Raw genomic sequence first — 17,187 nt, 5'->3', positions numbered from 1 at the left:
TAACACCATCGCAGTCTGGGTTCTGCCAACCTCTAGACCGGGGTTGGTCTGAAGGTCAGCTCCCAGGGGACAAGGGCTCTCCCGCCTTTGGGAGAAGGTTACAAAGAATCATTTTCCTGCCCAAGGGCTTGTAGATGATTAACATGTTTCTGTTAACCAGAGAGTTAATAGTTATTCAAGCGCTCTTTGATAATGAGGGTGGAGGGGAGAAAATGAATGTGTTAGCCATTAATCGAGGGAAATGTCATAAAAGTTAGGATGGAAAACACAAAGTCTGGGAGAAGAATTCACAGGCAACCCTGGTGGGAAGGAGGAGGACAGAGAGCAGAGTGAGGCCATAAAGTTCATGCATACTTAGAGCGGGGCTCTTTCTTTTTTTTCTTTTCTTTTCCTTGTTTCATTGCTCCAAAGAAGCAGAGTAGAGGCTAACAAAATAACAAGCACAGGCACATTACAAATAAAGCTGGGTTTATTGGCTTTGCTGCTCCAGCCTCCCACAGCTGAGGCCTTCCCCTGTGTGATTTCTTCTTTAAGTCCCTTCGGGAGGAAGGAGCGGAACCCAGGCTCTCGTGCTGGAAGAAAGTAAGGGTGTCCAGGAGGCCCAGGCTGAAAGGGGCCATTGGCCAGTGCCGTGGTCCCTGACCCAAATCACCCCACTGGGCCCTAGAGTGACCTCACCTGGAGGAGAGGCTGCCCATTCCCTGCCCTGGAGATGAGCAGCAGTAGCCTCAGCTTCTTGCAGCGATGTCCCAGCATCCATGAATGCTTTCACAGCCAGCTTGCCTGGGAATCGGGAAGACATAGGGACAAAATTCTGCTTTGCACAGACAGCTTCCAGGCACCGCTGACAGCGGGGTGACTCTGTGAGGGATGAAGAGGAGCTTTAGAGATATGGTGTTCTTCTGGGACCACCATGCAGAATGGACCCTTCTCTCTGTGCAAAGCTAGCATAAGGTACTTGCATGATAAAAGCCAGATCCTGCCCTCAAAGGGCTTATAGTCCATTAAGGTGAGAAAATCTTTGGCAAGTCTTGGAAGAGCAGGACACACTGCTATGCTGCAGAACAAATTCAAAGAGAGGAGCCCCCCCCCCCTTTATTGCTAGGCTGGTCCTGGAGCTCATGGAGCTGCATTGAGCTGAGCTCTGAGGCTGGATGAGACTTTGACAGGGAAAAAATGGGAGAGACAGAAGAATGGCAGGACATTTTTAGGGAAGAGATCTAACTGGAGCAGAGAGGCGAGAAGAAAAGAGATGATGTTTTAAAGTGAAGTTGAGGCCTCATCTGTGAGAAAGCTCGCATGCTCCACTCCATCTACCTTGCTCACTGGAACGTTGGAGAAGGGTATGGAATCACCAAAGTGGACATGGTGAGGGAGGCAAGGCTGAAAGATGAGAACAAGCGGGTCAGCTGGGAGGCCACCAGGGTGGCCCAGACCATGATCGAGGGGCCTGGAAGGCAGATGCATTCGGTGTCAGGTGATGGCTGGGAAGTCAGAAAGGAGAGAGCGCACAGGTTTCCAAGACAGCAAGTGATGGAGGGTGCCAGCTGGGAATTGGGACTATGTCATCTCGGGGACTCAGGCTGGGGAGGGGAGCCCAAGGCTTCTGCCTTCTGTCCCCTTGAAGGGAAAGGATCAAAGAGTGAAGATCACAGACCTTTGGGAGCAACAGGGGCAGGGGGGACGCCAGCCAGGAGATCTTGAGAGTGTGATGGTGGTGTCAGGAGCACGGGGGCCAGGCCATCTGCCAGGAGTGTGGCAGGGAAGGGAGAGGGCTCACAGGTCAGGAAAAAACTTCCACAACTCCTGGGAAGGAGTCAAGTCACAAGAGGGGCCAAGGACAGCAGCTGTGGACCTATGGGCCCAGTGGGCCAGATTATCTGGCTCTTTCTAGCATCCCAGAAGTCCAGACAGCCCAGAGTAAAAGCCATTTATTTACTTCACTTCTTGAAGGGTTGACTGTGGGCCGAGGGCTATTCTAGGAAGTGCAGGGAACTGGCGAGTCAGAGATAATGTTCCCTGTCCTTGCTGAGCTCATGGCAGACCCGAGACAACAAAACAGGTGGCTGCCATCTCGGTTCTGCGCGTCAGACTGACCCCTGGAGACTTGCAGCATGACAGACTCCTGCCAACTGCCCAACAACCCGCCACCCATGCCACCAAAGGAACCTCTTAGGACAGGGCACGAGCAAGTGTGTTTTTTGCAGGCTGATTCGAATGTGCAGCCAGACTTGAGCATCCCTACAGCATAGCATCATCATGAGTCCAACTGCCTCGATTTCTGTTCCTGCCCCTTACAAAGTATATGTGTGTGGCCACTCTTGACTCCATTTCCTCATCTGCAAAATGGGATAATAACAGCATCTTTTTCATAGGGTTATAGTGACAATTGAACATAATCATTCATATAAAACCTTGAAAAGCAGCCTAACACAGAGCAAGTGCTTAGTACATGTTGGCTGTCAGCTAGATGGCAATGCTGCGGTGATGGTTGTGGGTGACACAGTGCTGGGGAAACTCAGATGGGGAATCTGCCCAAGGCCTGACAGTCAGGAAAGACTTTCTGGGGAAGGTGACTTTTGGGCTGAGACACTCCGAGAGTAAGAGGTTAGCCAAGCCAGAGTGGATGAGGGTGAGATGGGGAAGGGGGTCACATTTCAGGCAGAGGGAACAGCATGTACAGAGTTTCCAGGAAGCAAAGCCAAAAGCACAGAAGGGACAGGAAGTAGTTTGGTGAGACCAGAGTCCAGGGAGAGGCCGGACTGCAGAGGGAGCGGGAGGAGGACGGGGACCAGCAACATGTGAATTTTATCCTGAGGCCGCCAGGGAGCATCTGCATGGTTTGAGCAGGAGAATGATCTATGTTTTAGAAGCATCTCTCTTGCCGCAGTTTGAATGTGGAGTTAGAAGGGAAAAGCCTAGAGAATGAGGCGAGCTTGGGGGGCGGGGGGGGAGGTTGACATGATCCCAGTGAGGGAGACCAGTGGCCTGGACCCTGAAAAACCACAGAAGACAGTGGGGGGGACAAAAATGGGCAAACTGAGATGTCCCTGGACAGCTGATTGGACGTAGGAATGAGAGAGACAAGCTGACCAAGGTTGATGCCCAGGCTGGGCATCCTGATGGCAGTACCATCACGGTGAGAAAGGGAACATGGAAGAAGAGCAAGTATGGGGGGTGCCTGGGTGGCTCAGTAGATTGAGTGACTGACTTCTGATTTCTGCTCTGGTCATGCATGATCTCAAGGTCATGAGTTCAAGCCCCGCATCGTGTTCTACACTCAGCAGAGTTTACTTGAGATTCTCTCTCTCCCCTCTCTTTCTGCTCCCCTCCACTTGCTCTCTTTCTTTCTCTCTCAAATAAAGAAATAGAGAAATCCTACAAAAAAAAATTTTGGAGAGGGAATGATGAATTCAGTCTCAATGTGTTGAGTTTTCAGTGCTCATGAGATGTCCTGGTGGAACTGAGTGTCCCGGTGGGCAGTTGGACATCAGGGTTTGAAGCTCAGGAAATATGACTGGTTGCAGATATGTTTTGGAACAATTAGAGCCAAGGCAGGATGATGTTCAGCAAAGAATCAGGAGACGTGGGAAGGCGTTCCATGTGTTCAAGGAGCACTATTAAATGGACTGAACATCATCTAGAGTGGAGAGTGAGGTGAACAAGGTCAGAAAGAGTTTCTGGCAAGTGGTGGCAGTGATGGAAGTCTGTAGTCAGAGAGGGAGTCCTCTGAGTCCAGAATTTTTGAAGTGAGACGATTCTGAGTGACCAAGACGTAGCCACCTGTATGACCAAGAAAGGGCAGGAGGAAAGTGAGTGGTTGAACTATGATTGGCACTAAGCCTGCCCAGGACACCCAGAGAGGAAGAGTGTCCTAGATATGGCCCTCACTGGGGGTATGATGTGGTGGCCCCAGAGGATGACAGCAAGGACAAAGATTGTGTGATAATCATGGATGATCAAGACACTTTGGACAGTGGTGGCATGATACTGTGGAGGCCCCACTGAAGAGAGAGCCACCCTCCTCCCCTCCCAGACACTTAGAAAGACATGGACAAAGATATGAAAGCCTTTGGACCCAACCCCTCCATACACTTCCTGCAGGAGCACTGACCAGGAGCGCTGACTTCAGGAGGCATATCCCAAGAGCATGTGACAGTGGACTCATCTCCTGGTGTGGACAAAGAGAGATGGCTTCTCTCCTGAGCTCTGTGTTTCTGACTTGCTCCATGAATGAAAGCCTTAGATTTTCCATCTGTTAAATTGGATAGTAATTCTTGACATCAGCTTGCCTTACTTGGACGGTATGAATATAAATTTTTTCCCAAGTGCTCCGGGTTCACAGTAAAAGGAACTAACTAGACATAAGTGCACTCACCACTGTTTTTTTGTGGACACCTATCAATTTAAGTGCTAATAATAATAAATTTTTCTATCTTTGCTGAGAGATTAAAAGAGCACGAATCCCACAAGACCTTGGTTCTAGAATTCTCTGCTATGTAAAATCTCATTGAAGAAAAAGGTCTAAGGGTATACGCAGGGCAGATGGAAAGAACTATCTCTGGAATTGTTTGTTTTTTAAAATCCCTTTCCCTGAACCATCTAGACTAGAGCATTCAGCACAGAAGAATGAAAATGAAGATGAGTAATGTTTTGGGACCATGTATAGACAGAGGTAGATTCCACATTCATGCACTCATTCACTTATTCATTTATTCAATAAAAATTTACAGAGCATTTATCATGGGCTCTCTACAAAGCATCCAACCACCAAGCCCAAGGTTTGGTCACCACTGTTTGACTCCAGAACCAGCTGTCCCTGACTTAGATCTCCCACAGAATCAGGTTGTTTGCCTGGCACCCTCAGACTTGCTCACATTTTGCTCTCATTCCCCATGGTCCATGGGGCAAGGTGGCTGCCAGGTAAAAAGAAGTTGTTTTCTGGTGTGTGTGTGTGTGTGTGTGTGTGTGTGTGTGTGTGTGTGTATGTGTAAGAAAGAAAGCAGAGAGACAGAGATGGAGAGACCAACGGAGGGAAATAGAATAGAGTCACCAAAGACCACTGCTCTGGTATCGTAAGATGGGATTTCCTAGGGTGAGGTGTACAGTGAGCCTGTCCAGGTAAAATTTCCCATCTCCCTAAAGAGTATATAAGTGTCTCAAGCATAAGGATCTGAATTCCCTTGTCTTAGGAAGGGCTGTTTACACAGTAGGGGTTTATTGAATGGCAATTGAATAAATGATTGACTCAGTGAATTTGAGGAATAGATCATTCACTTTAAGCTCCTGCTGACGTAGACAGATGCCGAAGAGTCTTCCCTGTTCTTGTGCAATATGGCGGCCTATAGTTCCTTACCTTGACCAAAAGTGAAAGGCACAGAAGAACAGCTGCAAAAATGCCGTCCTTGAAGAGCCAATCCCTGTAAATCAATCCTAAACTTTGACTCAACTAAAGGGGCAGCCACTCGTCCTGGTTTGTAAAACTGAGTAGAGGAAGAACCCAAACAGAAATAACTCTTGGGTCCTGTGCCGCACCTCTTTCTGCTCAGGAGCTCAGAGAGGCTCGGGACCACCAGAGCATTCTGAACCTCTCAGGCTACCAGCTTCTGTGGCCAACGTGGGAAACCAGTGTTCCCTGGGACTCCTCTCTTGAGCATAGCCAACACATCTGTTCACTTTTAAGACCATTTTATGACCAGATCCACCCAACCACACAATGAGATGCCTCCCAAAACAGGGAGGGTGGGCCCCATATTTGCCTACAAAGTCTATGCCACCGCATGCCCAAGGCATTGTAAGAGGGATTCCCACCCTGGGTCAGTTACACCAGTCTGAAGCTTCTTTCATCTTCTGGGTTGGGGTCATGGGGCCTCTGGAAAGAATGTGGTGAGTCATAGACTGACCCCACAAGAAAGAACAATAGGATGAAAAACACAATTGATTTGGTGTTTGGAGCCATCCTAACAGATCCAACGTGTGCAAGCTAATCCAATTCATGGGTCATTTGGACAGCTAAAAAAAATCGACCGTGGCACAGTTTCAGTGGCAGTGTATAGTAATGGCCTCAATTAGGCAGAGACGGCTGGTATTCTTGTTCTGCTTGTCTCCACCCTCATCCTCCTGAGCACTTTATGCATTGACTGAAATGTGCAGTTGGTACATGATGTGTGTGAAAGGCGCTTGCATAAAAGTGATTTTATGGCCCTGGCTTGGGTTTGTAAGCCAAGCAAACAGAAAAATCTCAGGAATAAAAGGAGCAATAAAATAATCACGTAACTCTTTGAACTCCCACTAAATACCACCTTTATTTCAAGGTGCTCGGTGTGTTTTGCAAACAAGTTTAGAACTGTCATTGTATCCCCCTTTTATCAGGGAAACTGAGTCACAGCGCAGTGAGGGCTTGAGAGCGCAAGTTTTGTTTCAAGAGAGAACTTTGGGAGACACCTCTGAGTTGGGCCAATGGGAGAGCACCCTCTGACCACGTCTTTGTTCTGAGCTTCAGTGTTTAGATTCTTATCCATAAGTGTCAATTTTACCCACAGAGCCTGACATAGCTGAACTCCAGTGGGTGGTTCATTGATTCTGGAGTTAACAATAGCAGTTTTCATGCTTATTGTACATCAGACACCTGCTCCCCCGCAACTTGCCACTGTCCTGTGAGGTGGGGATTGCTAGTTTCATGTGTAAATGGGATGATGAGGCATGAGGCTATTGGTACATTTGCAAAGGACTCACTACTGAAGGGGGCAGTGCTGGGGTCTAAGCTCAGAGCCTACCACTATGAGGACCAGGGACACTGACTTTCAAGAAAGAGGACCAGGGCAGCATTTTTGTTCAGAGTCAGAAATGCTAATGCATTACTCTAGTCTTGGAGGAATATTTCAGAATATGGAGAAGGCTGGGACAGAACTAGATAGGTTTCCCTCAGAGTCCAAGGAAACAGTTTGGGAGACAAACAGCTAATGAGCAAAACCACAAGGTGAGCCAGACAAGCATTTCTAAAATTATACAGGTATAAAGCACTCAAAAACAAAGTCATGGGCAGCCCAGGTGACTCAGCGGTTTAGCGCCGCCTGCAGCCCAGGGTGCGATCCTGGAGACCCGGGATCGAGTCCCACGTCGGGCTCCCTGCATGGAGCCTGCTTCTCCCTCTGCCTGTCTCTCTCTCTCTCTCTCTCTCTCTCTCTCTGTGTGTGTGTGTGTGTGTGTCTCTCATGAATAAATAAATAAAATCTTAAAAAAAAAGTCATGAAAGATTGTTAAAATGTTGGGGAAAATTCTAAAATACACATTGTTCTTGTTTTCTGTTTGGTGTGGGGTTTTCTACCATTTAAAATTGTCCCATTGAATGTATTTTAATTGTTCAACAGAGGGACAACTCAGCAGTTACAAATTTAGATACCACTGGCCCAAGCACCAGCCACTCTGGATTGTGTGGTCCTCAGTCACCTGCTGGGCACAACTATAGCCCCTAGTGTCTCCCCATGGGACTCCAGCTAGCTGAGCACCAACTCATTTCCCTCTCCTCTGGACACACTAGCCTCCATTTCCCAGACTCCCTTGTGGTCGAGTAAAGCCATGTGACTGGTTGGTTCTGGCCAATGGACTGTGGCTTCCAACAAATGCTCTTTTAATGTTCCTGGGCAATTCGCCACTGTCTTTCATTACTGTCAATCTCCTGGGTGTAAACAGCTAGGGTGACTGGTCTTGGAAGCCATGCACTGAGGATGGCAGAGCTTCCATCAGCCTGGAGCCTTAAGGAATGGGTAGAACAGAACTCCTTCCCCGAATCCTGCTACTGATCAAACGCAGTTGATTTGGTGTTTAGAGCCATCCTAACAAATAGACCCAACATATGCAAACTAATCCAATTCATGGGGTAGAAGCTGGTCATTTGGATGACTTAAAAAAAAAAATCGAACTCAGAACAGTTTCAACCACAGTTATAATATGTTATAAAATGTCATAAAATGTTAAAGTAGCTAGCATAACCTTAAACCAATAGAGCAATTTAGAGATAAGAATCCACCCTCTCCAGGCTAAAAATGAAAGGTTCTATAACATCTCCCTGTGACAGAACAGAAAAAACTTGGGGCACAGGAAGAGCCCATTATTTTATTCCTTTGTTGAGTTACTGGCCTGTGATAACACCCAGCTTCTTCAGTTCCCCTCCTGCATACTGAAGGAAGATGACAAATTGATTTTGTCTTGAAGCCATCTCTTTGTGATTGTGAGTCACTACCTGCATTGAGAAGGATTCTGGGGCCAAGTCAGGAAAGAGTACAATGATCTAGAAGCATCCTCTGCCAAGCACATGGAAAAGGGAGTGGCTACATATGCTCTTGTGTGGGCCAATGGCTGCCCAATACCTGCCCATGGACGGATTCCTTCAGAATCATTCGGGATGCATGGTAGCAGCTCAATCTCCATGTTGTATCCCTCACCCTCCCAAGATTTGCTGAATTAAAACCTGGGTGTGGACCCTGGAAATCTGTATTTTTAAATAATATTTCCATGGAGTTGTGAGAGTTAACTTTGTAAGCCTCCCGTAGCATGCAGGCACCTACCCAATTCACTGTAGCCTAGTAGTAGACTCCCTGGCAAGTCACCTCACCTCTGTGCCTCAGTCATCTTACCTGTAAATTAGAGATAACAATAGCACCTTCCTCATAGGGTTAGTAGGAAGACCAAATGAGATTCTCCATAAGAAGCACTCAACAAATATTATCTTTTATTCTGTTACCTTCTTCTGTGAGTCTGTAAGAGGCATGTTGCCCACTGCCACTGGTATAGGTGAAAACACTGTTTCCTAAGATTTCCAGACTCCCTGGACAGCATCCTCATACCCCCAGTAGTGGGAAAGGCAAAAGCATGCAGGGCTCTGGGGCACACGTGTCCTTTTCTCCCCACTCTCCCCTGCTGCGGGCAGCCTTTCCCCAACTCCACATGCAAGCTGTGTCAGGACCCTGGTTGGGCGGCAACCTGCTGACAGGAGTCTAGAGGAAGACCAGAGATGAGTACACATTGAAGCTGGTCTAAGGCACCACCATTATGGTTAGAATGTCAGGGGCTGTGGTGCTGGTGATGACACTGGTCATGCTGATGGCAGTGAACTCTCACTCACAATGTGATGTGATAGCAATGTGCCAACCAACATCACTGATGTGGGTTCAGTGTTGTTGGAGAAGAATGAGCCAGATCATCCTCAAACACCAGCTCCTAAATTTTTGAGCCTTTTTTTCTGTTTCATGGCACATTTACTATCTGCTGTCTCACTGGTTTCTTAGAACCCATCTCTCAGTAATGTGAGGGAGAAAGGAAAAAAAAAATACCTCTCTCATCCTGCAACTTATTCCTAGCCAGATACAAACAAAACTCTTGACTCTGGTGTACTTCAGGAAGGAATTTGTTGGAAGGAAAACTGCTAACTCACAAACAATCCAGAGGTTTCCAGAAATGAGCAGGAAGCCAAACGCACCCAAGACAACAGTTTTAACCACAGCCAAGGTCATAGACAACAGCAATCTGATGGTAGAGCTGCCTCCTTGGGACCCAGACCACCCTGCTGGCCCCACAGCACCACCACTGACAGGCATGGAATGCGGGGATCTCCACCCGCTGCCAGGCAAATCCCGCTCTCCTTCCCACTCACTTGAGTCCCAAGCAGCACTGCCAGCTGGCCAGGCTTAGGTCCTGTGCCCGCACCCTGGTGCCAGGGTTCTAGAAGAGTGCATAGTCAGCATTTTCTGTTGACCCTGGTGGTTGGGTTGGTGGAGCCTAAATATAAGTGGAATCAAAATGCCGGGCAGCCAAAAACCAGGAAATGTTTACTACACCCCTCAAATCTTGGCTATTTTCAGGCAGAAAAGCAGAAGACCAATGTCTGACTGTTCTACCTGCTGATCCATCTGTGGGCCCTTATAAGCAGGCATCAAGAATCAGTGAGATGGCTGGAAGGACATAGGTGGCTGTTGGACACATGTTTTGATGGCTTTTTCAAAGCAGAGCTTTTGCCCCTGGACGGTGGTATTTCAGGAGCCAGGGGACCTCAGCCAGTCGTGGACAATGGGTTAACAGAAGACTGTGGCCCTGTGGGACCCTGAGAGGTCAGGAGCCTGGACGTGGCCAACCCCAGCACATTCTGTGGAACCGCTCACCAGATCAGGAGCCAGGGTGTCTGAGCTCTGGCCCTGCCCTGTCTTTGCTCCTGGCATAACTTTGAGCAGATCTTTCAACTTTTGTGACTCAGTTTACTCAACTGCCAAATGGAGATAATCACGTGGAGCTCAAAGGACTTTTGTAATACTCTAATGAGTGTTTATAAACCACTTTGTAGGAGTTTATAGTTATTTGAGCTGGGAAAGGAATTACAAATTATTCCGGAGTAAACAGTATTTAGACTCTGGATTTTCAACAGTCAACAGGTTTTCCTAGATATTTACAAGACCCGGAGCCTCCAGGATGCAAACTGGTTTCGTCGAAGCACTTCTCCTCCCCGAGCAGCATATTACATGCTTCGGGAGGGCCATTTATCTACGTCATGTGCATTTTGTGACAGATGAGCTAACAGAACAACTGGTTTCAGAATGGAAGCCAGATGCTCGTTTTGTGTTGTTTGTTTTGTTTCAGGGATTGGAGATGAAGAGGCAATGGATAATTCTCCCCAACTACATCCAACGTCCTACACACCTCCAAGGGAATTTGAAATGAATATGATATTATTAGATAATCCTTCACCAAAAAAAATATACATTTGTATCCCAGTAGAGTTTGGAATAGAAAAGGTAAAGTACCAATGTGCAGGGAGAAAAAGCATAAAGTACGGAAAGTCCCTGCACAAAGCTTTGTGCTTCTCTCTGCCCTTTACCTCCCTTGTTTGCACAACTTTGTGAGGGTAGATATTACTGTCTCCATTTTATCTCCATTTTACTTATGGAAACTACAGCTAAGGGGGTGAGCTGCCTCACAGGCAAGTCACACACAACCAGCCAGTGCATGACAGAGTTCATGTTCATGCCCACACACGCCATCTCTTCTTCTGTTTCGTTACTGTGGTTGCTGCACACCCTCATCACCCGTCACTGCATACACAATGGCTGTACGAATGTCCCAAACTTTGTCGTGTTCCCTGCCCAACAATCAATACCTTCAGCCACCAAGCCACAGAGGCAGGATGTGGAGGAGCAGGGGAAGAAACGGGATGCTTGTGCAAAAGTTGGCGCTCTCTGGCTTTTCTGGAGTTGGCCAGAGGAGAAGGGGATAGGAAAAGAGATATTCTTGGGACTTTTCATATTGGTAGAAAAGCCAAATTCAGCTCTCGTTTTGCCCTCCACTCCAAAGATCAGCTTGATTCAGCAGAATCATCTGCAATCTGTTTCTCTGGTGAACATGAGTCAGGGCTTCCTACCCCCGGACCTACATGTAGAAGAAAGAATAGATGGGAAATAGGGACCTATCTTCTCAGAAGATAGTGTCCCTGTCCAAAAAGCATTTTCATATCTATGATTCCAATGAAGCCTAAAAGAGCGAGAAGTCTCTGAAAAGAAAGAGAAGACACTGACCAGAAGGATTGCAAGTCCAGGGTAGTTCCCACAAACCACCCAGCCTGGCTGTCACAACCCATCATGATCTGACAAGGAATTTCAGTTCCCATCATAAGGTTATCTGTTCAGATTCACTCAGCAAGCCTTTACTTGGAACCCCTACCTTATTCGAAGTATATAGTCTATAAAATGATGTGAAGGATGGTCCCTGGTCTCGAGAAGATGATAATCTCGAAGGGAGAAAGAAAAATGAAATCCACTCCAGAAAACTCCTTTAAAGGTGAGATGAATTACCTTAAAGGTGGTGCAGTCACTAAAGTGTCTGACTCTTGATCTCAGGGTTGTGAGATCAAGCCCCGAATCAGGCTCCATGCTGACTGCAGAGTCTGCTTAAGTTTCTCTCTATATATGCCCCTCCCCACTGCACATGCGCTGTCTCTAATGTAAATAAATAAATCTTTTTTAAAAAAGGAAAAAAGGTAAGATGAATAAAGTACCCTGGAAGAACATTCCATTCTGCTCAGCTGAACCAGACTCTTCACAGCTCAAAACCTTATAAGTTCACAGCTCTGAGCCTTGGGTCTTGCCACCCTCCCTGCCTGGGGTGTCTTCCAGGCTCCCTTTGGTTTAAGTCTTCACACACACACACACACACACACACACACACCCTAGCTTATCACAGCACTGCCTCCTCCAACAAGCCTTCTGCATGACCCACACTCTCTCCTTTGAATTCTTATGACTTTTAGCTAGCATCTCCTTTATGACACCTCTTATTTTCCACTAATTTATCTTGTCTTAAGGCCCACATAGCACCACCCCCTTAAGGGCAGGGACTATATCTTACACAGGGTAGAAACTCAATAAATATTTGTGGGATTTAATTAGATCCTATTGAAAATCCTAACAAATAGAATAATGAGGGAACATAATTATATCTACTGGCATTAAGAGATTCCTATCACAGAGCACTGTTAACTTTAAAAGCTGGTAACCAATTAAGGAGTCAATCCCATTTACAATTGCACCCAAAAGCATAAGATACCTAGGAATAAACCTAACCAAAGAGGTAAAGGATCTATACCCTAAAAACTACAGAACACTTCTGAAAGACATTGAGGAAGACACAAAGAGATAGAAAAACATTCCATGCTCATGGATTGGAAGAATTAATATTGTGAAAATGTCAATGCTACCCAGGGCAATTTACACGTTTAATGCAATCCCTATCAAAATACCATGGGTTTTCTTCAGAGAGTTGGAACAAATAATATTAAGACTTGTGTGGAATCAGAAAAGGCCCCGAATAGCCTGGGGAATATTGAAAAAGAAAACCAGAGCCAGGGACATCACAATGCCGGATTTCAGGTTGTACTACAAAGCTGTGATCATCAAGACAGTGTGGTACAGGCACAAAAACAGACACATAGATCAATGGAACAGAATAGAGAACCCAGAAATGGGCCCTCAACTCTATGGTCAACTAATATTCGACAAAGCAGGAAAGACTATCCACTGGAAAGAAAGACAGTCTCTTCAATAAATGGTGCTGGGAAAATTGGACATCCACATGCAGAAGAATGAAACTAGACCATTCTCTTACACCAGACACAAAGATAAACTCAAAATGGATGAAATATCTAAATGTGAGACAAGATTCCATCAAAATCCTAGAGGAGAACACAGACAACACCCTTTTTGAACTTGGTCACAGCAACTTCTTGCAAGATACATCTATGAAAGCAAGGGAAACAAAAGCGAAAATGAACTATTGGGACTTCATCAAGATAAGAAGCTTTTGCACAGCAAAGGATACAGTCAACAAAACTAAAAGACAACCTACAGAATGGGAGAAGATATTTGCAAATTATCTATCAGATAAAGGGCTAGTATCCAAGATCTATAAAGAACCTATTAAACTCAACAGCAAAGAAACAAACAATCCATCATGAAATGGGCAGATCACATGAACAGAAATTTTACAGAGGAAGACATACACCATGGCCAACAAGCACATGAGAAAATGCTCTGCATCACTTGCCATCAGGGAAATACAAATCAAAACCTCAATGAGATACCACCTCACACCAGTGAGAATGGGGAAAATTAACAAGACAGGAAACAACAAGTGTTGGGAGGATGTGGAGAAAGGGGAACCCTCTTGCACTGTTGGTGGGAATGTGAACTGGTGCAGCCACTCTGGAAAACTGTGTGGAGGTTCCTCAAAGAGTTAAAAATAAACCTGCCCTATAACCCAGCAATTGCACTGTTGGGGATTTACCCCAAAGATACAGATGCAGTGAAACGCCGGGACACCTGCACCCCGATGTTTCTAGCAGCAATGTCCACAATAGCCAAACTGTGGAAGGAGCCTCGGTGTCCATCGAAAGAAGAATGGATAAAGAAGATGTGGTTTATGTATACAATGGAATATTCCTCAGCCATTAGAAACGACAAATACTCACCATTTGCTTCGACGTGAATGGAACTGGAGGGTATTATGCTGAGTGGAGTAAGTCAATTGGAGAAGGACAAACATTATATGGTCTCATTCATTCGGGGAATATAAAAAATAGTGAAAGGGAATAAAGGGGAAAGGAGAGAAAATGAGTGGGAAATATCAGAGAGGGAGACAGAACATGAGAGACTCCTAACTCTGGGAAACGAAGTGGAAGGTAGTAGAAGGGGAGGTGGGCGGGGGGACGGGGTGACTGGGTGACAGGCACTGAGGGGGGCACTTGACGGGATGAGCACTGGCTGTTACGCTATATGCTGGCAAATCGAACTCCAAAAAAAAATTAATTAAACAAATAAAAAATAAAAATAAAAGCTGGTAACCGGCTAGAAAGTATGGTACAACACGCCATGTATGTACATACAGGTATGTATGGTTTTAATCGGGCCAGAAGCAGACTCCATCCCATATGGTTCCTATAAAGGAGCTTTTGTGAAGGGACCAATTCAAGAGCTGTGGACAGCAGGGGTATCCCCCAGCAAGAGGGATGGTGATACCGAGACCAGCAATGGTGGGAAGCCATCATGACCCCATGAGCATGAAGAACAAGGAGGAGATAGTGTGTCCTGGTCCTGGCTAGGACTGGAGCCATGCAGGAGGGGCCAGAGGTCAGGCAGGACAGTTGACCTCTGGGAGGTCATGGCGAAGGAGCAGTGTACTGACTTCTGTTCCTGCCACAGGCTTCGTTCTGGCCAGTGCCTTCCCCACCATAACAGGAAGGGGAGTAGGGTGTGCATAGAAGCCTGCTATCTGCCATGATAGGTCAGTCTCCTGGGCACAGAGCATGGCAGAGAAAGGGTCTGGGGGCTCTGAGGAAACCTTGCCGAGTACACCCAGGGTGCTCTGGAGAGGTAGGTGTGCTCACAGAGACATGGAGGTGTGGTGATAAGGACAGTCAGCCTTTTCTTCACCTCGTTAATTAAATTTTTTTACAATGAGCATGTGTTGTTTCTATAATCAAGGCGGGGGTGGAAATAGGATTTTTCATTTAACACTCTGAGCTTCTATAAATCCATATGGGCAGTAAAAAGGAAAAAAAAACTGAATAGGCACATTTAATAAATAGTGATCCAGACTTTAAAATCTCCTTAAAACTTTTTCAATCTCTAACTTGTCAAGTCAAAGTCATACTTAACTATTCATATACTCATCCATTCACTGATTTATTCACTCAACAAATATTTTTGAATATATCTTGTGCTGGACCCAGGAAAGAAGGCTCAGCAGACACAGCCTGCATGTACAAAGCCTAAAATCTGGCAGAGGAAATAGGCATGGAACCTGCAACTATATGACAGAAGGGAAGGGCCCCAGGTGACAGGCCAGAGGGTGCTGAGAGGCTCCACCCCACCAGGAGACATGTAGCAGTGTGGGACAAGCAACTTGGTGGCATCTTTCCTTGCCCTGAGAAAGGACATGGGGGGCTGCTTCCCACCATCACAGTAGATAATACCATTTTTTCCCTCTGAAAGGTCAGAGGCACAAAGTAAGTCAGCATCTCCATTTCTATTGGATTAGCTGTCCCAACAGACTGGGTTCACATGGCATGAAAATGAGTTTAGATAAAATCTCATTTTTTAAAAAATCTTTTTAAAAGATTTTTAAAAATTTGTTTGAGACCAATAAAGTGGGACGGGGCAGAGGGAGAGGGAGAAGCAGACTCTTCACTAAGCAGGGAGCCTGACATGGGCCTCGATCCCAGGCCATGATCCCTGAGATCATGACCTGAGCCAAAGGCAGATACTTAACCAACTGAGCCACCCAGGTGCACCTAAAAGCTCATTTTAAAAATCACCAAATCGGGCAGCCCCGGTGGCTTAGTGGCTTAGCGCCTGCCTTTGGCCCAGGGCCTGATCCTGGAGACCCAGGATCAAGTCCCACGTCGGGATCCTTGCATGGAGCCTGCTTCTCCCTCTGCCTGTCTCTCTCTCTCTGTCTCTCTCTCTCTCTCTCTCTCTCTCGGTGTCTCTCATGAATAAATAAATAAAATCTTTAAAATAAAAAAAAATCACCAAATCAAGTGGGTGTTTCATAAACATGATGCCACAAACCCCACAAATGAGTGAGCTTTTCCCAGACCTCATTACATAGAAGTCTCTCCTAATTCCTGCTGTCCTCTTGCTGGGCTCCCCCATGCAGGATGCAGACGTCTGCCTTGCTGGGCCTGGGGTTTCAATGGTTTGTCACCATATTGACCTTGGTTCTCCTCTGTATTAACAGCTACTATATCTCTATATGGGAACCCCTTTGTACATGGCTTTGTAAACCCCCAAAATATGGCAGACTCTCACATGATAATGGTTGTGTGTTTAATTTTTTTTTAAGATTTTTATCCATTTATTCATGAGAGACACAGAGAGAGACACAGAGACATAGGCAGAGGGAGAAGCAGTTTCCCTGCCAGGAGCCCAAATCACGTGCCAGGGATCACGACCTGAACCAAAAGCTGAACACTCAACCACGGAGCCACCCAGGTGCCCCTAATATTTCTTGATTAAGAAAATACATAATGACAAAAGCTCATAAAGAATTCAGGTATCCCAGGACAGCCGGGTGGCTCAGTGGGTTAAACATCTGCCTTAGGCTCAGGTCATGATCCCAGAGTCCTGGGACTGAGCCCCATGTCAGGCTCCCTGCTCAGTGAGAAATCTGCTTCTTCCTCTTCCCCTGCCCCTCCCCCTGCTCATGCTTTTCTCTCTCTCTCTCTCTCTCTCTCTCTCTCTCAAATAAGTAAATCAAATATTTTTTAAAAATAATTCAGGTATGCTTACAAGCAAATATATATTTTATTAACCATAATCATCTACATATAATTTGACAAATAATAGCTCACACGAGTGGGAGGCAATAGTTAGCCTCTGCAGGTTTGGCCAGCACAGGTACCTCAAGTCCCTGCAATGACTCTGGCGGACCCCTTCCTCCAGGGACCTGAAGCTCACAGGTTAGAAACCTGAGAGTGACAGAAGTACCCTCACAGATCAACCCACCTCGGTTCCAGTCACCTGCAAAGAATCCTTTGGGGCCTTCTCCAAGGCAGAAGGGGAACTGGCAAATCCAACAGAGATTTAGACCTCCAAAAAATCTCTGGCTAATTAAAGAGGTAGAGAAATGCAGGAAAATGTGAGTGAG

The 17,187-nt window shown here is 46.3% G+C and overlaps 1 long non-coding RNA gene across 4 annotated transcripts in view; it reads right to left on the bottom strand.

The window, feature by feature from the left end:
• Window positions 1–451: 451 nt before the first annotated feature.
• The window catches only part of LOC112660795 (uncharacterized), a 39,936-nt gene continuing 23,200 nt past the window's right edge, over window positions 452–17,187 (bottom strand). For 3 of the 4 annotated variants that reach the window (XR_007410090.1, XR_007410089.1, XR_003137218.3), the window contains 2 exons: window positions 679–861; window positions 452–606 (listed from right to left, as the gene is read on the bottom strand). This is a non-coding gene — a long non-coding RNA (uncharacterized LOC112660795). The remainder of the gene's footprint in view (window positions 607–678; window positions 862–17,187) is intronic. The other variant, XR_003137219.3, reaches the window with a different exon arrangement.

The sequence above is a fragment of the Canis lupus genome, chromosome 4 (assembly GCF_003254725.2).
Source record: "Canis lupus dingo isolate Sandy chromosome 4, ASM325472v2, whole genome shotgun sequence".
NCBI lineage: Eukaryota > Metazoa > Chordata > Mammalia > Carnivora > Canidae > Canis > Canis lupus.
This window is presented reverse-complemented; position numbering and strand designations above follow the sequence as displayed.